This window comes from Vicugna pacos, chromosome 1 (assembly GCF_048564905.1).
Source record: "Vicugna pacos chromosome 1, VicPac4, whole genome shotgun sequence".
In the NCBI taxonomy this organism is placed as follows: Eukaryota; Metazoa; Chordata; class Mammalia; order Artiodactyla; family Camelidae; genus Vicugna; species Vicugna pacos.
In genome coordinates, this window is record NC_132987.1 from 37234207 (window position 1) to 37258090 (window position 23884).

The 23884-nt window shown below is 30.7% G+C and overlaps 1 long non-coding RNA gene across 4 annotated transcripts in view; it reads left to right on the top strand.

Annotated features, from left to right (window-relative positions):
- LOC140696184 (uncharacterized) overlaps nucleotides 1-23884 on the top strand; it is a 704768-nt gene that overhangs the window by 281177 nt on the left and 399707 nt on the right. The window lies entirely within an intron of this gene.

The window sequence follows — 23884 nt, forward strand, 5'->3', positions numbered from 1 at the left end:
CGTAACAAATATAATAATAATGAGAAAGCTCAAAATAATGTGAGAATTAACAAAATATAATACAGAGACACAAAGTGAGTAATTGGTGTTGGAAAAATGATGCCAATAAACTTGTTTGATGCAGGGTTGCCACAAACCTTCAATTTGTAAAAAAACAAAACAAAACATAAAACCAGTATCTGTAAAGTGGCAATAAAGCAAAGTGCAATTAAATGAGGTATAAGTGCATCTTGAAGACAGAAAAGTGGGAATTAGTCCATGTGTTGAAAAACAACAACAAAAAAACTGAAAAAAATTAAAAGTAACAAAACTGTGAAACACAATCAAGTGCACCAATGTAAGTATAATGACAGCTCAGAAAGGAAACAAAGAAAATGTATTTTAAGAAATAATGGTAGAAAACTTGACTAATTTAATGAAAACCATCCTAACCAAAATAAACACAGAAATCCACATTTAGCCACACCAAACACCTGGAGAAACAATGAAATGTTAAAGAGAAAGAAAAGAAATTTTGAAAGTGCAAAAAAAAAAAATTTCATCACTTACAGGGAAGTAATAGTATTACCAATGGCTGTCTCTTTAGAAATAAGAGAAGCCAGAGGTCATTAAAATGAAGTATTCAATTAGTTAAAGAAAAAGCTATCAGACAAGAATAGTATATATAGAAAATGTATCATTCATAAATGAAGACAAAGCTAAAATATTCTTAGATAAATAAAAACTGAGACAATGCACAGCTAGCACACCTACCTAAAACATATGGTAGAACCCCAAATATGCATGAAGAACAGAAAAGCTCCAGAAATAATAAATATGTGGGTAAATATAGAAAATTATATTATGGGTTGAATTCTTTCCCCTCAGAGTCAGAATGCTGAAGTCTTAACTCCTAGAACCTCAGAATATGATTGCATTTGAAGATAGGGCCATTAGAAAGGCAAGTAAAGGTAAAAATGAGTTCATATGGGTGAGAAGTAATCCAATGACACTTGTGTCCTGTATAAGAAGAGGAGGACACAGACATGCTCAGAGAGGACTGTGTGAGGAACAGAGAGAAGATGGCAATTTATAAACTAAAAGAGAGAGGCTTGAAAAGAAGCACCCCCAACCCTGCTGACACTTTGATCTTAAGCTTCCAGCCGCCAGGACTGTGAGATAACAAATTCTGTTAGGCCATCCAGTCTGTGATATTTTGTTATGGCAGCCCTCAAAAACTAATACATACTATACAAATATATTGTTCACTCTTATTCTATTAATTTATTTAAAAACAAATGATTGCTTAAATAATAATAACATTGCATTGTTAGGTTTATAACATATAGAAATATGATATATTAAAATAATATGAAGTATAGGCTTTATTAAAGCAAAATTGCTATATTTAACTGGAATCAAGTGAGCTTTCACATCAGTTTGACTGGGAAAAGTTAAAGTTCTCTATGTAATCCCTAGAACAACCATTAAGAAAATAATACAGAAAATACAGTTAAAAGTCTGTAGAGAAATTGAAATGGTATAGTATAAGACATATGTAATAAAAAGGTAATAAAAGATGGATAGAGGAACAAAAATTACCTAAAATATATGAAATATAAGAAACATAATGGAAGATGGAAATTAAAAAATGTTAATAATTATTTTAACTTTGAATAGACTGAGAATTCCAATTAAAGTTCATCAATTCTCAGACTAGATAAAACAATCAGTTCTTACTACAATGGTACACTTTAGAGTCAAAAACACAAATAACTTGAAAATAAACTATGATAAAAGGCTGCATGTAGACAGTAACCATAGGAGGGCTGAAGGTGATATATTAATGTAAAAAAATACATTAAAACAAGAAATGTTGCAACAGGCAAAAAGATCATTTCATAATGATAATAGGTGCCATGAATCATGAAGATGTAATTGAAAATGTACATGTACCTAGCAATGAATCCACTAAATACATGAAGTAAAAATGAAACAACTGAAAGGAGAAATAAACAATTAAAAATTACAGAGGCAGGTTTCAATATATCTGTCTAGGGAATTGACATAAAACTAGAAAATATACAGAAGAGGTGAACCACGCTATCAACCCACTTGTTCTCACTGACAGACATAGAACATTCCAACAGATAACAGCATAACATACATTATTTTAAGTGCAAATGGAACGTTCACCAAAATAGAACATATGGCAGGCAATTAAAAAAATCTCGATAACTTTAAAAGGATTGAAATCACAATGTGTGTGTTATCTGCCCATTGGAGATGAAGATTAGAAATAAACAACAGAAAGAATTTTAGCACATTCCCAAATGATTGAAAATTGAACAACATATTTCTAAGTAGTCTATGGCTCAAGTAAAAAAAAATCACAAAAAGTAATTTAAAAGATTTTTATGAAAAAAAAAATTATGACAAAACTACTGTTATAGAAAAAGAGCAGCCATTAAGCCAACTGAATATTTATTCAATAAACAACATTCAATATGTAAAAAAAAAAAAGATTTTTATGAAAAGAATGAACTTAACCTTTTATCTCAAGAAACTATAAAAAGAACAAATTGAACCCAAAGCAAACAGAAAGACAGAAATAATAAAGATTAGAATGGAATTAAATGAAAGAGCAATCAGAAAAAATAGAAAATTAATAAAATGAAAAAGTAATTGAAAGAGTAAAAAACTAGACAAAATTTTGTCTAGGCTTATCAATAAAAAAAGTAGTCAAGAATCTAATCGGGTACATCACTATGGTTTAATTGTATAAATAAATTGAAAAATTTTAAGGGAACACTATGAACAATTGCTCATCAACAAAATTAATTACATAGATGTATAGAGCCAATTGCTATAGGGACACAAATTACCAGACTGGTTCAAGAAGAATAGAACATCTGAATATACCTATAAAAATGAATAAAGTTGAATTATTTAATTAAAATCTCCCCCAAAATAGCCCAGGTCCAGAATACATTTCTTGTGAATTCTATCAAAACCATTGTCAATGCCTAATAAGCACATGAAAATGAATTCAGCATCAGCAGTCATTAGGAAAATAATTCATACTACATCAGATATAGTTGCATACCCAGTAGAATGCCTACGATTAAAAAGATGGAAGTAACAGGCTTCTTGTAAGTTTATGTTTTTACTCATCTATCACTATTACTCTGTTAAGTTTTTCAAACAATAAAATATTTTTAAAGGAATACACTTTAAATTTTAGTACAATTAATAGCACTTTTCCCTGCTTTATTTTCTTCTGGACCTGCAGATTATAAAGTCATGCCTGTATATATTTGTAGTCTGTGTGCTTGTCTGTTTATGTGTGTGTGGATGTGTGTGTAATTTCTTAAGACTTAAGCAAAAATTAAGTCTAAGTTGACATTTTCTCAAGAAACTGCTTAAATTAAAAAGTATGCTTTCAGATTTATGGTTCCAATTTTATTTATACAACTTTCTATTATCGGGCTGGATTAGGTTTCCAGCTTCTTGAACATTAAGCTGCAGTTAGGAATAAGTCAGAAAAAAATCCCAACTCCTAAGTCAATAGAAAAGGTAAGAGTCATGGTCTAGATTGAGAGAAGGACTTTGGAGAACAGTGAAGTCCAGAAGTTAGTTGTTTAGAACCATGCTCCTACTGAAGAGCATGAGGCTGAAATATTTCTGTAAATGAAAAAAAAGATAGTCGAGTAGAGGAAAAAAAGCTTTTATTATAAATACAACCTTTGGATTAAATGACACAAGTTAAAATAATATTTGTCTATAGATTCTTAAATGGGCAGTGATGGTTGCCTGACCACTGCCCCAAAATCAAATGGAAAAGCATCCTGGGACACAAAGCTAAAATCAGTGTTGATATTTGCAAATGACCATTTATTTTAATTGTAAAAGTTTAATGTCTAGTCAAAAATCTATTAGTCACAATGGAATTGAATTTCAAAACATTAAAAAGGTATAATGAAAAACTTAGACTTTAATGTATTTTTCTAAATGGATCTATCTTTAATGTGGATTGAATTCAAATCATACCTCTGTATTTAAAATATTATTAAATTATTTTTAATAATTTAGCTTCAAATGATCATTATCTAAATTATTATCATATTTACTATTTTCAAATTATTATTATCCTTCAGCATTGTGTATGTACCTGATCCTTGGCACTGTAACATACTAGAAATTGTGATACAGAATTTGGTTATCTCCCTTTAAAATAATGTTATATTGAAGAAATATTTTTGTCTCTGTATGTCTCTATCTCTCTCTTTTTCACATATACATACACATTCATGCACAACACACAGTAAATCACATTATAACTTCAAATTACATAACGCTTGAGAATAATACTAAAAACACATTTTTATTAATTGCTATAAAATTAAATTCAGAAAATATTTCCAGGTATTAGTTTTTCTCTAGTTTGTAGAATGTTAATGGGTATCATAGGTCTTACTTGGATAAAGCTTTAGTTAAGAGAACATTTCTCTGGTGTCCTTTTAGTGAGATTACCAGCAAGTCATTTTGTGACTATGGACAAGCTGTTTCTAAACAGAGGATGGCAAAAGACCCAGAATATCCAGTGCAATATTTAAGAAAAGAACAAAGTTGGAGGACTGATAGTATCAGGCTTTGAGAACTGCTGTAAATCTACAATAATTAAGAAAGTGTGCAATTAGCAAAAGTATAGACAAATAGATAATTAGAGCAGAATAGAGTGCAGAAATTGACTCATAACAATAAGGCCAATTGATCTGTAACAAAGGAGCAAAATCAATGCAATAGACAAAGGATAGTCTTTTCAATAAATGGTTCTGGAACAACTGGACATTCACATGCAAAAAAAAAAAAAGGATTATGATAGAATACCCACCCTTCAGAAAAGTTAACTCAAAATAGATCATATCCTAAATGAAATTAACTTCGAATTTTAAAATTCCCAGAACTTAGCATAGAAGAATATCAAGGTGACCTTAGCTTTGCTGCTGGCTTTTTAGATGCTACAACAGCAAAAGCACAATCCTTGAATGAAAAACTTGGAATTTTTTATTTCATTAAAATTAAAAACTTTCATCTGATATGAATAGTGTTAAGAGAATGAAAAGACAAGCCACAGACTGTAGGAAAATATTTACAAAACATATCTATTAAGGACTATTATCCAAGTTATATGAAGACCACTCAAAACTTGACAAAGTTGTCAAGTTAATAGTTTAACTCATGTTACTTACGGATGAAAGTAGGAAATATAATTCAAACGTTTGGACTTTATTAACAAACCTCTCCTCTCTCTCTCCTTTTATGTGTATACACACACACATAGACACACATATACAAACAAATGTATGTACATGTGTACGTCTATATTGCAAATCATATTTCAAGATCTGAAAAGTTCAAAATTATCTATGCCAAAAATCATTTGCCCTTGTTTGTTCAAGGTAGGAATTGGTAGTCTAGGATCTTAAGTCTACATGTCTTTCATTTTGTAATGCTACAGAAATTGCCCTTGTATTACAAATCATTGCTACTACTAAGTGGTATTTTATAGGAAAAAATAATTATAAAACTATATATCAACTTGCTGAAACATTTACTGACACAAATGAAGCATAAGACTGATTTTATTGCATTCAGTGGACAAAAGTTATATATCTGATTTACGTATAAATAACATATAACATGGTATATTCTGAGGCCCATTAAATTTCCTCACCTATGGTATAATAGGATTACATATCAAAATTCACATGATCAGCTTATTATCTGTTTATTATTCAACATCTCTGTCTGTTTCTGCTTTATGAATCCAAAACTTCTACTCTTCTTTTTCTTGCTCTTAATTTGTAACAATAGTTTTCTTCTAATTTCTTAAGTATAAATTCTCTTCGAATTTAAAACCTTTAAAAATATAGCTAATTACTCATTGGAATTTCTTACCCTATTAAGAGAGATTCCAACTATTTCTTACTTAAAACATTCTTTTGAGGGTCTTTGTTTTGGGGAGGAGGCATAATGTACAGGAGTTATTTATGGCCTTTTTTTCTTATTTGGTTTAAGAAGGCTGCTGTTTTGAAACAATCCAGGTTATTTCTCAATACCATTATCCAAACAATCTGATACTGTTTTATTAAAGAATCAGTTGGTGTTGGTCTTTGTTTTTACATAAAGCAAACACCTCAGGAGTTCTCTCTGTACTTAATAACTAAAAATGAGGCCTGATGAGAAACCCTCCCTGAGAGGGAGCTTCCTAGTCGGAATGCTGCAGGGTTTTATCTCTCTGACCAAAGCACTCTTAAATACTCACTGGGAATGTAACCTTTCTTTCTGTGGCAGAAGTTTAAACTCCATAAATCAGATATGTGTATTCCATGCTGAGTTTAAAAGCATTCTACTGATCCAGAATATTCAGTAGGACTTTTTCAGTGGTAGAAAGTCCCTTGAGGACTCTTAAGTTTAATGAAACTGACTGAGGTTTTCTCAGGCTATGTTTATACTTCAGCTGCTGAAGATTTGAAAGTGTAAAAGTACTTGAGTTATGATTTTCATTCTTAGAGTTTTTGGCTGAAAAGAAGTTACCTGGATTACAATACAGACTGAATTGTTGACAAGGTTGAGACATAGCTTGTGGAAAGGAGCCCAGCAATAAAAATGTGATTACCAGAGAAAGAAGGAGCTGAGTAATTGTCCTAGGGAAGGATGACGGTGAAGTAACTAAATAACAACAGAGACGTTTACTGTATACTTGATGTCCAGGTCTCAGTGGAACATGCTTGGAAAATTAAAATTGAAATGAAATTCTGTGTTTATCAGGATATGATACCATAGGGGGAAACCAGCAACAAAATCAATACCTCTCTGACACCGTAGAAAAATATCAGTGGTCTTTAAAACACCAAAGCAATATCTTCTTTGTATTACATGTGTCAGCAAGTGGGCTGTATTCCAGTCCTCTTGGAATCTGAGGCAAGGTTGACAAGAGGATTCCCCTCTTAAATAATACTGTTAGGCCAACAGATGCCTTCAGCATTTCCTTTTGTGGGAGAAGGAAAAATGAAGAATAACACAATGCTTTATAATACTTCAACTCGAAAGTAACATATACTTCGTGCCCAGAAAAAAAATATGAACAATAATTTTTTAAATGTGTCTTTGAAAGACACTTTAATAAAATTAAAAATCAAACAATATTCTGAGAAAAAAAATTTAATAGTGTCTGGCAAAGGACTTATATTTTTAATTTAAAAAGAATTCTTATAAATCAATAAGAAAACAAGTACATTAATAATTGACAAAGATTTGAAGAGACACTATACGCAAGATAATACAGAAATGGAATAAGCCCATGAAGAGATGCTCAATATCATTGATCATTAGAGAAGTGGAAAGTAAATTAAAATGAGAAACCACTACATATCCCGTAGAAGAGCTAAAGTTAGAAGGACTGATAGTACCAGCTTTTGAAAAGAATGTGAAGAAACTTTAACACTCATATATTGCTGGTGAGAGTGTATAATTATAAAAGCAATTTGGGAGAGAGGTTGGCAGTTTCTTACAAAATTAAATATGCATTTGTCCAGTGACCTATTATATCCATTGTTAAATATTTACTCCAGAAAAAGTGAAACATGCATACAGGTGAAGACTTAATTCAAGAATACTCATAACATATTTATTCCTACTGGCTGAAATTTGGACACAACACATGTCCTTCCATAGGAGAATAGAAAAACAAACCTCGGTGTATCCACAAAAAGGAATAAAATTCATCAGTAAAGTGGAATGATGATATACCAATAAACCCTACAATATGGAAGGAACTCATGTCATAATACAGTGCAAAAGAAGCCAGAAATATGATTATATGATGTATAATATAATACATATGGAATCATAATATAGGGGTATCTAATTTACAGTGTTAGAAAGCACATATGATATTGTCTGGGGCTAGAGAAAGAGCAAAGGAGATTTTCTACAAGGTAGAATAAGGGATATAGTTGGTGTGATGGAAATGTCCTATATTCTGATTGTGGTTATGATGAATTGGCCATCTACATTTATTGAAATCCATCACCTATGCACTTAAAATAATGCACTTTACTATATATAAATTGTACATGAAATGTATGCATGTACAAATAGCAAAGAATTGTAGTATACTCAAATTGGACAAATGTATGTTATCATTGATGTATAAAGATGTATACATATTTTAAAGATTAAATTTAGCTTAAAATTTCTCATGTTACAGTGAAAAATAAATAGAAAGATTTATACTCTTTTTTTCTTGAATCTTAGTACTCACAAAATCTATTTTTCCTGTTTTATTGAGATATAATTGACATATAACATTGTAAAATTTTAAGGTATACAACATAAGTGGTTTGATGTTTCACTTCCACAATTTGTACACACACACACACACACACACACACACACAAAATGATCTCAAAAATAGATATTCTGTTGCTAAGAGAGTAGATCTGAAAATGTCTTGTCACAAGAAAAATATTATAACTATGTGAGGTGATGGATGTTAACTAGACTTAGTGAAATAATCATTTCACAACATATACATATATCAAATCACTTATATTGTACACCTTTGGAAACCTCTGTGGGCATCTTATATTAACCTCATAGTACTTCACTAATGTTTCATCATCGATGGATCATGTAATAGATGTCTTCGTTAGAGAAATATAGAATAAGAGTGCACTTTTTAAAAATTAGCATGGATACTTTAACTCCTAACATGACTGTGTCATTTTCTGTCACATTGAATGTTCTAGTAGATACCTTCACAATAGTTATTTAGTTCCTGGCTTAATAAATAAAATATGTTCATAAATTATTTTATAACTGTCATGATTTATCAGAAAATGCTAAAGTAGAAGCAGTTTTTCTTTGGAAAAAAATGTTGACTTACATGCTGGTTGCATATAAATTGTATGTTCATTTAATATCTTGACTTACTTGTCAGAGTGATCTGAATGTAGAAATCAAATTTACTTGAATTGAATCTTTGGAATATAACCAATGTAAGAAAAAACTACATTGGGGTAAAAAGATCACAAAGTTTCTTCTTGAAATACCATCAAATGAAAATTAAAAGGAATACATTAAACATTTCAAAACGTAATTAAATGCAGTATTCAGTATTTTGGTAATGTTGTAGAGAAATTAATTGGCAAGATATTTTAGAAAAAATGGGAAATTAGTTGACTGTTGCTTCTGTAACTACCTATCACAAACAGTGACTTAAAGCAACAGAAATTTATTCTTTCACAGTTCTGGAAGGCAGATGTCCAAAATCATTTTCACTGAGTTGAAATCAAGATGTCATCAGGGCCATATTCATCCAGGAGGCTCTAAGAGAAAATCCATTTCTTGACTCTTCCAGCATCGTGTGGCTGCCTGCATTCTTGACTGTGTCCATATCATTCATTCCAATCTCTGCCTCCCTGATATTATCACAATGCCCTCCCATCTTCTACAGAATATATTTTAACTCCTCCACTTGTGATTGCATTTAGGGCCCACCCAGAAAAATCCAAGGAATCTCTCCATCTCAATATCTTCATCTAACCATATGTGCAGAGATACTTTTTCCTCATAAAGTTAGCCTCATATTCCAGGTATTTGGACCTAATACATTTGGGGGACAATTATTCTGCTTAGAACTGTAAAAATTTTAACAGATGTTTAGAACTTATTTTTTGTGTCTTTCAGATAGAAACAGTGATAGCCCTCAGTTTTCCTCACAGATATGTCCTGCTTTCCTCCTTTTACTCACTTAATACATTTGCCATTCCCTAGTGAGCTATAGCAAGACATGTTGAAATGACTTTGATCAAAGTCATGTTTGTCACTTTTGTGATTCATATTTCCTCATCTACAACACTGACCAGAGATTTTAAATTAGAAAGGCTCAGCCAGCCTGGGGCCATGAGTGCAATGTCAGAACCCTACTTTATTGTTCAGAAATAGAAATGTAACGTAATTCAGATTAACTTCTTCATTGGCTTTTAACCTACACATCTTTGTATTGAATAATTAAAATTTATTTTATCATATTTTATCTGTAGATTCCAACATGTATTTTTAACTTATTAAAACCTACTTCTAGTTAATGTTGTATCATTTTATGTATAATGTAAGATAGTGACTGTCCACTACAATTTACCCCTCCCTCTCATGGCTGCTGTTGTTTCCATAAACATCACAAGTACCTATATTAAAATCCAATATACAATATTACCAATTTTGCTTTAAAAACATTTTATATTTACCAAAATATTCACTCCTACTGCAGCCCTCCAGTGGTTCTTGTACTTCTGTTTCCATTTAGTGCTGATGTTCTTCAGACTCAGAGACTTCCTTTACATTCCCTGTGTGCAGGTCTACTAGCAATAAGCTCTTTATTCTTGTTTTCCTGGTCATCTTTAAACTTAATCTTCACAATTAAAAGGCATTTTAAATGGATGTAGATTTTTGTGTTGACATATTAATTTAGAAATGTGAACATGTTTTTGTATTTTTATGGCCTCTATTGTCTTTTACAAAAAGTCAACTCTTATATAAGTTTCCCCTTGTAGGTAATATGTCATTTTTCTCTTGATTCTTCCAAACTTTTCTTCATATTGTTGTTTTCAAAAATTTCACTCTTATGTATCTGGTATACATTTCTTTTTCGGTTTATCCTGCTTGCTATTTGCTGAGATTTTTGGATATATTAATTTATATTTTTACCAAATATGTAAATCTTACAGCTGTTTTTTCCCACAATATATTTTTATACTTTTCATCACTCTCCTCTATTTCTGAGGATTCACTTTTATGCAGATGTGACGATCTGGGAATACAACCAATCACTGAGACCGTTTCTTTTTTAAAAAATGTTTATGTTCCATCTCTCTGATACATAGATTGGGTAATTTCTACTGATCCATCTCAAGTTCACTGAATGTTTCTTCTATTTCAAATCTAGTGTCAGTTCTATCTATTATAATTTTTGTTCCAGTTATTTTACTTTTTAGTTATAAAATGTTATTTGCTTATTTTTATAGTTTTCTAAAATTCCTTATACATTCATTTATTATAATAACTATATTTTTCTTTTGTCCTTGAACATATTTGTAATAGCCATTTTAAAGGCTTTTCCCACTACCCTCATTGCCTGGGTCATCTTGGAGGCTGTTTTTATTAACAATTTACTTTCTAATTTTGTGTCAACATTTTTATGCTTCTTAATATATCCAGCATTTAGTGGTTTTGTATTCTGAACATAGTTTACAAGTTGAAATTTTGAATTTTGTGGTTTTCTTTTGTCGGCTGAAATAAATGCACAGCCTAAAAGTTGAGTAATGTTTTATTTGGCAGACATTTCTGAGGACTCGAGCCCGAGGTGACAGCTTCTCAGATGGCTCTGAGGGACTACTCCAAAGACGTAGGGGAGGGGCTAGGATATATAGGAGTTTTACAACAAAGACCAGGTAGTCAGAACATTAAAAGATTTGTTAACTGAAGAAAACCAGACATCTCAAGTTTAAAGATTTAGCACTTTTCTATGTATGGGAGGCAGGAAACATTAGGGCTCATTGAAATCATTGGTTTGTCAACCATCTAGCTATCTAGGGCCAGTATCCTGTCCTTTCTTATTCTGAGTCCTCTCAAAGCGCACCATTGTTAGTGGCTGCAGAGGCCCGGCTGCGGGCTTGTCTTCACTGTGGCGGATGGCAGCATCTGACAACTTTATGGCTTGAGCATTCTTTGTATACTGGTATGATTTGCAGTATTTTTCATTCACACTTTAAAGAATTGTTGAGAGTTTAAGAGTTTACTTACTGTTCATTTTATTTTTGCTGCCAGGTAGTTAATTCAGTAATGGATAAAGTAGACCCTTTTGAAATATATTTTAAAGATTTTTCTTGGGAGTTGGTGTATATAAAGATATGTTTTCTCTAGGGCTTTAGTTACTGTATCAAATCGATCATTATTTACACCTATTCCATAATGTAAGACAGTCACCTTGTTCACAAAATGAAGTAGTCAGAATTTTTATTTTCCAAAGTCTCTTCTGGCATTAACATTTTAATTCTCTCAATTTGAATATGTTTATAATAAATTTCTAAAAGATATTCAAAACTTAAAAAGAGAATCCTATCAATTATGAAAAGTTTTGTTTTTGCATATTCAGGCAAGACCCCACAATCTATATTTTCATGATAATAAACATTTTATTTATTTACTTTGTTGACTCCTCCCTCAGCATCCATTTCACTGAAAGTGAGTAATATATTACCCACTTTGGAGAATCCATTGATTTAACAGAAATTGATTTGTGCGTAGGCATGAGTTTTTCACATCTGACTGTTACCTAGAATTATCTTGACCATATTATTTCTATAATGAGAATCTTCTGAAGGCATCAATTATATACAGGATGCCAGTGCAGAGAGGTGGAAAGGACATCACATCATAAGCCCATTGAATTTTCCATCAGTCAGCTCCCTGAGGTGTAGTTGATGTGATATGGCAACTCTAATTATTATCTAAGTGTATTGAACTCAGTGTTTTCTGTTAATTGTGGCTTTCATCATTCTAACTTATACAAACCCTCTTTTTTTCAGATGCAAGAGTTAGAGGTAGCCCTAACAGGTTAAATTTTTACATTACTCTTTAAAGTATTTAAACTATTAAAGAAATTAATTATTAAACTAATTATTAATTATTAAAGGCATATGTTCATAAGCATTCCAATATTTACTATTCAAACTTTAAATTTATCTCATTTATATGTAAAATCAACTTAAAGATAAGCAAACCTTAGATTTGTTTGAAATGTGAAATTTATATTATTTCTGAAAACTAAAATAAATATTAATTAATTTCCCCAAATTCAGGAAAATAATAAGGAATAGAATCATGATGAATACTCAAAACATTGATTCATAATCTCTTTCCTTAAACACTATTTCATACTAGCACTCTGGCCATGAAGCAGAGTCGTATGTCTTACTGACCATTTAATAATAGCTTATAAAGGATTTCTAAGATAGTTTCCAAAGAATAAGGAGAAAGAAAAATTATAGAAGTTATTTATATTACACTAAATTTTTAAAATAAGCTATATTTCTTCATAGATAATGAGAGTTTCACATCAGGCATGTTCTTCCCAGCTTTCTTGATTAAAAAATCTCATTATTGCTGAAAGTATGTGCAACAGGAACAGTGGATCAGGCTTATTTTGAACATGAAGGGGCAAATTTTAAGTCTATCATTTTCTCTAAACTCAAGCTGACAAAAATAAATATCATTCCTACTTCTCTGAACACCTTAATTTTGTACAGATATTGGGGAAAAAGTAAATGGTCACCCACCTCAACTAATAGGGGGAGACTGAATCAGAAGAGATGAATTTAAAATCAGTAATAACACACCTACCCTAGCAATGCTAGAGCTAAACTGATGGTGATGAGAGTACTCAAGGAAAACTAAAACACAAAAAATAACAGTGATCAATGGGTAAAGAAACTCTTGTCCAAGAAAAAATTAAACTCAGGTAGCTTTGATGTTTCTTCTTACTATAGGCAGGATGCACATGGACTGGATTTAGAGGCTAAATGTTTTTCAGAATCCACAAAGGAGACCCGAAATGGAGCAGTATTGTTGCCCAATCTCAATATCTTGTTCCAGATATTTTGGGGAAAGTAATCATAGCAAGGATATGGATCTCTATCAAATTACCTAGGACATTTTTCACAGATCTAGAAGAGATTATCCTGAAATTTATAGGGAATCACAAAAGACCCAGAACTGCCAAAGCAATACGAAGAAAAAGAATGAAGCTAGAGGAATAACCCTCCCAGACTTCAGGCAATACTACAGAGCTACAGCAATCAAAACAGCATGGCTTTGGTACAAAAACAGATCTATGGATCAATGGAACAAAATACAGAGCCCAGAAATAAACCTCAATTAATCTTTGACAAAGGAGGCAAGAATATACAATGGAGTAAAAACAGTCTCTTCAGCATATGGTGGTTGAGAAAACTGGACAGCTGCATATAAATCAGTGAAGTTAGAATACTCCCTCACACCATACTCAAAAACAAACTCAGGATGGTTTAGACTTAAACATAAGACAAGACACTATAAATCTCTTAGAAGAAAACATAGACCAACATTCTCTGACATAAATCTTAGCAATGTTTTCGTAGGATAGTCTACCCAGGCAATAGAAATAAAACCAAAAATAAACAAATGGGACCTAATTAAACTTATAAGCTTTTGCAAAACAAAGGAAACCATAAGCAAAACAAAAAGACAACCTATGGAATGGAAGACAATATTTGCAAATGATGAGACTGACAAGGGCTTAATTTCCAAAACACATAAACAACTCATACAACTTCCTAAGAACAAAAACAAAAAACCCAAACCAAAAATGGGCAGAAGACCTAAACAAGCAATTCCCCAATGAAGACATACAAATGGCTAATAGGCACATGAAAAAATGCTCAATATCGCTAATTATCAGAGAAATGCAAATCAAAACTACAATGAGGTAGTTGTAGGTATCACCCACACCAGTCAGAATGACCATCATTCAGAAGTCCACAAATGATAAGTGCTGGAGAAGGTGTGAAGAAAAGGAAACCCTCCTGCGCTGTTGCTGGGAATGTGGTTTGGTGCAGCCATTAAGGAAAACAATATGGAGATTCTTCAAAAGACTAAAAATAGACTTAGCATATGATCCAGCAATCCCACTCCTAGGCATATATCCAAGGTAACTTTAATTTGAAAAGAAGCATGCACCCCAATGTTCATAGCAGCATTATTTACAATAGCCAAGACATGGAAACAACCTAAATGTGCAATGACAGATGACTAGATAAAGAAGTTCTTTATGTCTATGAGTCTCTTTGTGTTTTATAGGTAAGTTCATTTGTGTCCTTTTTTTCTTTTTAAGATTCCTCATATAAGTGATATCATATGGCATTTTTCTTTCTCTTCATAAAAACTTCCCAACAACAAAAAAGAAGTTGTGGTGTATTTATACAGCAGAATACTACTCAGCCATAAAAAGTAATAATATAATGCCATCTGCAGCAACATGGATGGACCTGGAGATTGTCATTCTAAGTGAAGTAAGCCAGAAAGAGAAAGAAAAATATCATATGATGAACTTATTTATAGAACAGAAACAGACTCACAGCCATGGGAAACAAAGTTATGGTTACCAGGAGGGGAAGGAGGTAGGAAGTGATAAATTGGGAGTTTGAGATTTGCAGATACTAACTAATATATACAAAATAGATAAACAACAGATTTCTTCTGTATAGCACAGGGTACTATACTCAATATCTTGTAGTGATGTATAATGAAGAATAATATAAAAATGAATATGTATGTATGTATATATATGCTGTACACCAGAAATTGACACAACATTGTAAACTGACTATACTTCAATAAAAAAATTTTTAAAAAGAAAAGAAAATATGATCCTAGAGAAAATAAAATACTAATTGTTTTAGCTATCTGTGACTTAACAAGGCCAAACTGCTAAACATTTTGCCAGTATACCAATGACTTAAAGCTAGTTATGGCATTAACTACACTCAATATAAGGCATTATACACCCCAGTTAAAAAAATATGATTAATCTAGATTAAGATAAAAGCCTATTTATGTTATTTTTAAAGGCAACCTTTAAATATAAAAACATAAAATGTTTAAAAGCAAAAGTATAGTGAAAAGTTACACCTTTCAAACATTTACCAGAAGAACTAGTACCACTATGTTAATATGAGATAAAGATAATCTTTAAAAAATGTAACATGAGAGATAAAGATTATAATTATAAAAGGATCATTTCAATAGGAATACATAATAATTCTTAGTGTGCACAATTAACACATTTGTCATATATAATGATAAAGTATATAAAATAACTCAGTTCTAGTATTGAAAGTAGGGACAAATCTACAACAATATTTTGATATTTTTAAACAGCTCTCTCTTTAAGTAATAGAAAAACATAAGATTGTATATTAAACATGAATAAACAGCAGATTTCATTGAAGCATGAAAATGCTTTTCAAAGGCCCATATTCCATTAACCAAAATAGATCATATCCTGAGTTATAAAGAAAATTAAAATGAATGTAGAAATGATTTATACAGTACCCTGATGACTATAAAATTAAGTCAGATCTCAATAACAAAAAGATCATTAGAAAAATGTCCAGAAGTTAGGAAATTAAGTTATACTCTACATAGTAAGTCAAAGGACAAATACCAGTAAAAAAATTAAATACCAATTAAAAGACAAAGATTGACAGACTTAGGGGGAAAGTCAAAATTTAACTATGTGTTGTATACAAGAAATTAACTTTAAGTATAAGGAATCAGATAGATTAAAAGTAAAAGGTTGAGAGCAGATATATCATGCCAATATTAATCAAGGAAAGATAAAATAGCTATGCTAATTTCAGAAAAGCTGCTTTCACAAAAAGGAAAATAATCAGGGATAAAGAAGGATATTACATAATGATAATGAATCAGTTCTCCAAAAGATACAATCATAAATTTGAATACATCTAGCTACAAAGCATCAAATTAGATGCAGGTAAAGCATTTTAGAAAATCCAATACCCTTTCCTGATAACACACTCACAGACACACACAAACACACACTCAGAAAACTAAGAATAGAACTTCCTCAACATGATAATGGGCATCTACAAAAAACCACAACTAACAAAATACTTAGTGGTGAAAGACTTGATGCATACACCATTATCAGGAACAAGCAAAGGGATGTTCTCTTTTGAGCTGCTATTCAACATTATACTGGAAATTTTAGGCAGAGCAATAAGAAAAATAACTCAGGATTGAAAGGAAAGAAGAGAAACTCTTCACAGATGACTTGATTATATATGTAGACATGGAGACTCATGGAGACCACTAAAAAATATTACAAGGAATACACTGTTGCCTTCTGAATAACAACCAATGGGAAATTTTTTTCTCTCACCACTTTATTCAATGTTATACAAGAATTCTTAGTGAAATATGACAATAAAACATATAAATACATACACATTAGAGAACAAGAAATAAAGCTATTTTTATTCACAGATGACATCATTGTTTATGTAGGAGATAAAAAAAAAAAGGTGGAAAAACTCCTAAAATTTAATAATTAAAACAAGGTAACAGGGTACAAAATTAATGTTTTTTAAAAAATCAAACATTTTCATATATAATAGTAAGGTACAATTGGACTATGCCCTTTACAGTAGCATCCCACAATGAACTATTCAGTTATAAATCCAACAAAATATGTACAGGATCTCTACTGTAGAAAAGTTTGAAACTCTGGTGAAAGAAATCCAAAAGACCTAAGTAAATAAGAGATATTTCATGTTCGTGTAATGGAGGACTCAACAATGTTAAGATGTCAGTTCTTCACAGTTTATCTCTAGATTCAGTGCCATTGGATCAAAATTTCAGAATGCTATTATGTAAACACTGACAAATTCATTCTAAGAACTATGTGATAAGTGAAAAGACCTGGAATAGCCAGTGCAATACTGAAGAACAACAAAATTGCAATACTGAGGAACATACTTCTTGATTTCAAGATTTAATGTAAATCTACAGTAAGACAGCGTAGCATTTGTAAAACCATAGACAAACAGATCAAGGATATTTGAGAATATCAAAGGAATAGATTAGAGAGCCCAGAAATTGACCTATTTGAATGTAGTCAACTTTTTGAAAAAAAAACAATTAAATAGAAAATTATACTTATTTCAACAAAGAGTACTGAGATAATTGAACACACATGTGCAAAAAAGAATTAAAAAAGAGCTTAAACATAGATCTTACACCTTTATAAAATTTAACACAAATTGGTTCATAGATCTAAGTATAAAGTGTAAAACTATGTAACACTTACAGAAGAAAACAGGAAAAATCTGAGCAAGCACCTCACCAAAGGAAATACGCAATAAACAAACAAATCAGGTGGCTTAGGAAATATAGTCTGCAAATCCTCCTAAAATGTTTACATTGATTTCTAATCAAGGAAGAAACCCTCATTTTAAAACTTTTTTGTAAATATGGTCACACATATAGAACAATGTAAAAAGCCTCTCATGACACCAATATTCTCTTAGAACTTTTTGAAAGTTACTATGTAATGGAAAAAACTAGGATGAAGTTATATTTAAAAAGCGTATTAAAAAGCTCCAATGGACAATTTTACTACTTTATGTTTACTTTTGAATTAATCTTGATTTGATGAAAGTTTGTCTTATATGGTATTCAGGAATGCACCCCTTACATAAAACATGTGTTTCTTATATTTTATTTGATCTGATTCTGTCCCTCTACATTTACATCTAGTCAAAGTGTGAAACTTCAGTTTCCATATCCTGATATTTCTTATAGGAGTCCATTAGACTTAAAGTATAAGATGAAGTTAATCTTTGGCATAGCAATTTCTTTGTGTATCATCATATCCCCCTAGTATCTTCTGGAACATAGGAGCAGAAAGTTCTTTGAAATATAATTCCTTTGTTATTATACTACCTGAATTTTATAATATGGTGCATTGAAAATTATAGAAGAAAAATACAAAATTTAGAACAAACATGATACATTTAATAGAAAATTCACTAATGATCAATATTAGAGATTTCCCCATTCCCCTTTTTGAGGGCTTCATCAACTACCTTCATAAATCTTTTCTGTTGTGTTCCATAGCAATGTTCTCTTATACTAGTTTTTTAACAGTTTGAGGTATACATAATATATAATAAATTGAGCATATTTAAAGCATATAATTTGATAATTTTTGACATGTATACACCTGTAAAAGCATTTTGAAACCGTTTACAAGATGATAAACACACCAATATTTGAAGTTTCTTCTACTGCCTTGCCACAGTCCTTTCCTCTCTACCCTCCAAGTCTCCTGCCCCATTCAGTCCCCAGGGAACCACTGATCTGTTTCTTTCTATCTATAAATTGGTTGCATTTTCTAGAATTACATAAATATAATAATAAAGTACATATATATATATATTTGATCTGGCATATTTCACTCAACGTTATTCTGAACGTAATCTATGTTGTTGCATGTATCAATAGTTGATTCCTTTTTATTGCATACTATATTCCATTGTTTAAATAATAGCACAAGTTATTACCTATTTATTTGTTAATGGGTATTTGGATTGTTTCTAGTTGTTGGCTATTACAATTAAAATGTCAAGCATTAGTGTACATGACTTTGCATTATTCCTTTATTTCCTTTTGGTAAAAACCTAAGAGTGGAATGAGAAAATCAAATGGAAACTATATAATTAACTTTTTAAGAAATTACAAACTGTTTTCCAAAATGATTGAAACATTTTACATTCACCAGCATTGTATGAGAATTCTAGTTCCTCCATATAATTGCTACCACTCTTCATGGTCAGATTTTTAAATTTTAGGTATTCTACTATATGTGCAGTGGTATATCTTTTAGGTTAGCAAATATTCATATTCTTTTTTTGCCATTTGTGTATCATCTTTGATGAAGTGTTTGTATAAACCTTTTCTCAATTTTTAGATTTTTTTTCCTGTTGCAAAATAAAAGTATCTATATATTTGAATGCAAATTTTTACCAGATATTTGATTTACAAAATTTGTCTTAATGGCCTGCATCTTGTGTTTTAATTTTCTTAGTAGTATCTTTCAAGGAACATAAATTCTGTTTTCTTTTTAAATACTGTATTGTTTCACTGCCTCATGAACTTTATTAATCAATTCCCTTTTTATTTACATTTTTATTTCATTTTTACAGAGATATAATTGATATATAGCATTGTATAAGTTTAAGATGTACAGAATAATGATTTGACTTACATATATCATGAAATGATTATCATAATAAAGTTAGTGAACATCATTATCTCATATAAATAAAAATTTAAAGAAATAGAAAAAAACTTCCTTCTGATTAGAACACTTAGGATTTACTCTCTTAATAACTTTCATATATAACATACAATTATGTATGTGTTAATTGTATTTATCACGTTATATATTATATACCCAATAGTTATTTATCTTATAACGGAAATTTTGTACCTTTTGACTACCTTCATCCAGTTCCTCCACTGTCCATCCCTGGCTTCCAGTAACCACAGATCTGATCTCTGCTATGAGTTTGTTTGCTTTTGAAGTATGGTGGAACTACAACACTATATTAATTTCTCTTATACAATGTAGCAATTTGATATTTTATGCATTTCAAAATGATCACTGATATGTCACCATTCAAAGATACTACATAGTTATTGATGATATTCCCCACACTATACATTTAATATATGTGACTCATTTATTTTGCAACTAAAAGTTTGTACTTCATAATCTCCTTCACCTATTTCTTTTCTTCCCCCACCAGCCTCCCTTCTAACAACCATCTGTTTGTCTTCTGTATTTATATCTATTTCTGCTTTGTTATATTTGTTCATTTGCTTTAATATCTTATAGATTTTGTGAGAATCAGAGAATTAATATTGCATCTTCCAGCCAATAAACCTTGTATATATCTTTATTTATTTAAATATTTGTCCATTTTTCTCAGAAGTACTTGGCAGTAACAGTGTGTAGCTCTTACACATATTTGTCTCCTTACGAAGTATTCCAAATTTTTGATCATACTGTTTTTTTTAAGCCCAGATTGTTTGTTACTAGTGTTTAGAAATACAATTGATTTTCTACATGAGTCTAGTATCCTTCAGCCTTACTAATGCACTTATTAGTTCTGGCAGAATTTTTGCACATTCCATGGGATTTTCTATGTATACCATCATATCTTCTACAAATATAGATGATTTTACCTCTCCCTTTCCAGTCTGGATTGCTTTTATTGATTTATTTTTTATTGCATTGACTAAAATATTCAGTAAAATGTTGAGTGGACATGATTAACAGTGGACATTCTTACTGTGTTCCTGAGTTTAGAGAGAAAGCATTTTACTAGATCTGGACTTTTCATAGATGCCCGTTATCAAGCACAGGAAATTCCCTCTGTTTCTTGTTGACTGCAAAGGTACTTTTAACTTTCAGTAAAGAATGTTGGCTAATGTCAGATATATTTCTGCTTCCACTGAGATGGTTACATGCTTTATTTTTCCATCTTTTAGTCTTTTAATATGAAGAATTACATTGATTTGTCAGGTAAATGCAAAATTATAATCCCTAGATAAAACCCACTTTTTAATGATGTTTTTATCCCCTTGTATATAATTGGATTAAAAATCCAAGTAAATTTTGCAAAGAATATTTGCAACTATGTTCATGGAAAATACTGGTCTGTAGGTCCTAGCCTTGTTATGGTTTATCTGGGTTTGATATCAGAGTAATGTTGCTACATAAAATGTGTTAGACACCATTTTGTCCTCTTCTGTATTATTTCTAAATTTTATTTATTTATTTAATTAATTCACAGCATAATTATAAGTAACTTTATGAAAAGAATGAAGCATAACTTAGCAATCATTTTGTATTGACTTTTAAGTTAATTCTAATATAAATGATTTTTTAAATTATGTTCAGTTTTAGTTTGTCATTGAGTACATGGTCAAATGAGGTCAAAGTTACAGTATGCTTATTAATCTGTAATTGTTAAATATGAGTCTATATAATATATAATATGTATTAACTAATTTGGGATGTGTTCTACGAATATTATGAGCTTATGCTAGTGTTCAGATCTTCTGAAGATCTGATCTAAGAATAAGAGATATATAGTCATAATTTGCACTACTAGTGAATTTGACAATTTTGCTTTTAATTTCAATTTCTTTTGTATTATGCTTTTTTTCTTTGAGCTGTTTATTGAAAAATGTACCAAGCATATTTTTAAATAACTTTTTTGCTGTATCAAATGAAATGATTTTTATTTCATTTTACTTAGCATTTGTACATATTTTTATCAGGAAATTTTTCAGGTAATCTGAAATATAATATTTCATTTTCTTAATTTGTATATACTTTAACATGTTCTAGGAAATTGTCCAATATTAGGTGTTTGAATTTTTTTTTTATTTGAAAACTCTTCTTTATTTATAATGCACAGTTTAGTGGATACTTTTTTTTTATGTTTTCCATTTCTACAATTCTTATCTGTCTTTTAAGGTCAAAACTGCTACCTGATTCTGTTATCATTAAAATATTAATTTCATATTATGTTTATAATATGAATTTTTATCTAGAATAGTCTCAACTGTCCACCTTATAAGCATATTTAACTCAAGTTTGCACACAAAAAATTAAACATACAAACTATATTTTGTTTTCACAAGTAAAGTAATTTCTTGCACCATATTAACTCTACAGTGTCACAAAGTCTTATTTTAAGTACTGAAATACCTAAGAGACTCTGCATCTTTGATAAATGTGAATTGGGAAGTTTAGAAAAGGAAAATTGCCAATTCCAGTAGTGGATGTTATGAGCTGAAGTGTGCCCTTCCCCCCAAATTCACAATGTTGTTGATTTTCCAAGCATAGAAGTAGAATTCAGTTAAAAGTATAAAAGGATCAACATAAATAAATAACTTTCATAATACTCTTAATGATTCCCCATAGGACTAAGTCTGGAAAGAGTGATAAATGAAAATATTAGGCAGAAACAACAGAAAGTTAAGAAAAACAATGGGTAAAAAGCTTAGTTAAGTGAAGGTTTTTTGGAATCAGGGTACAATGATTTGAGAACAACTTGAAATTTAGAAGGTTTTAGTAATGAGTTGAATGCTGGAAATTGAGTTGATGAAGGAGATGACATTTTAGAAAATGATAAGAACTAATGGATGATCGTAGGAGTGAGTAGGCTTGAGATTAATGGTTGAATAGTGAGATCAGTGGTTTGGAAGAGAGAAGGTCATGGAACTGAGGTGACTGAAAGTTACTGAAAGCACTATCTTTGTGGGTATTGAAAGCCTCAAGCCTTCAAGGAGTTATGGGCAGTAACTGAGAAATCAATTGATATCTACAATAAGAAGAGGCTGGTGGTTGTATAGTCTCATGAGACCCAGGTCGAAGTGTTTTAGGATATTTGGGTGGAAAATGAGCTGGAAAGGTAAGAGGATAAAAGAGGACACCTCTCACAAGTACCAGTTGTAGAAGAGAGCTGTGGACCAGAATAATGACTTTTAAATCTGATAGGTTAAATAGCAACAAAGTATCCTTATTTTACAGTTACTTACATATGTATTTAAAAACAATTTAATAGGCATAAATTGTATCATTCTGTATGGTTTAGAAAATGCCACAATATAAGAACTTAAAATGAATGACTTTTGCATTCTGGTATGGTTTTGGGTTTAACAAACATTCTCCCAGTTGATGATGAGACATGTATAAGATTAAAAACTAGTTTTTTCTTTGAATTCTATATTTTAACATGAAGTCAAATAGAAATCTTAAAAGCAAAAGGTCTAATATGTGATGTTCTTAAAGTAACTTTAAAATATTAAGAAATATATTTTGAAACTTTCCTCAAGGGTTTATGCTAATATAATAATACTATAACCATTTTTTAAAAATTTCCAGGATGGTTTTTGTTTCCCAAATATTTCTGGGAATTGTATTCTAATTATATTTTAAAAGTTTATAAAGACACAGTTGATATTCCAGAGAAAATGATTGTTGACAGATCAATGGTCTTAGAGTGATGAGCTATAGTTTTATAGAGATGCAAATAATCTTAGTTGATATTGACTACAATTCAAGGAGTGCTTGTTCTAGTTATGAGCTGTTGTTTTTAAAAACAATCTCTAAGAGAGAAAGAAAAAAAATTACAGCAAT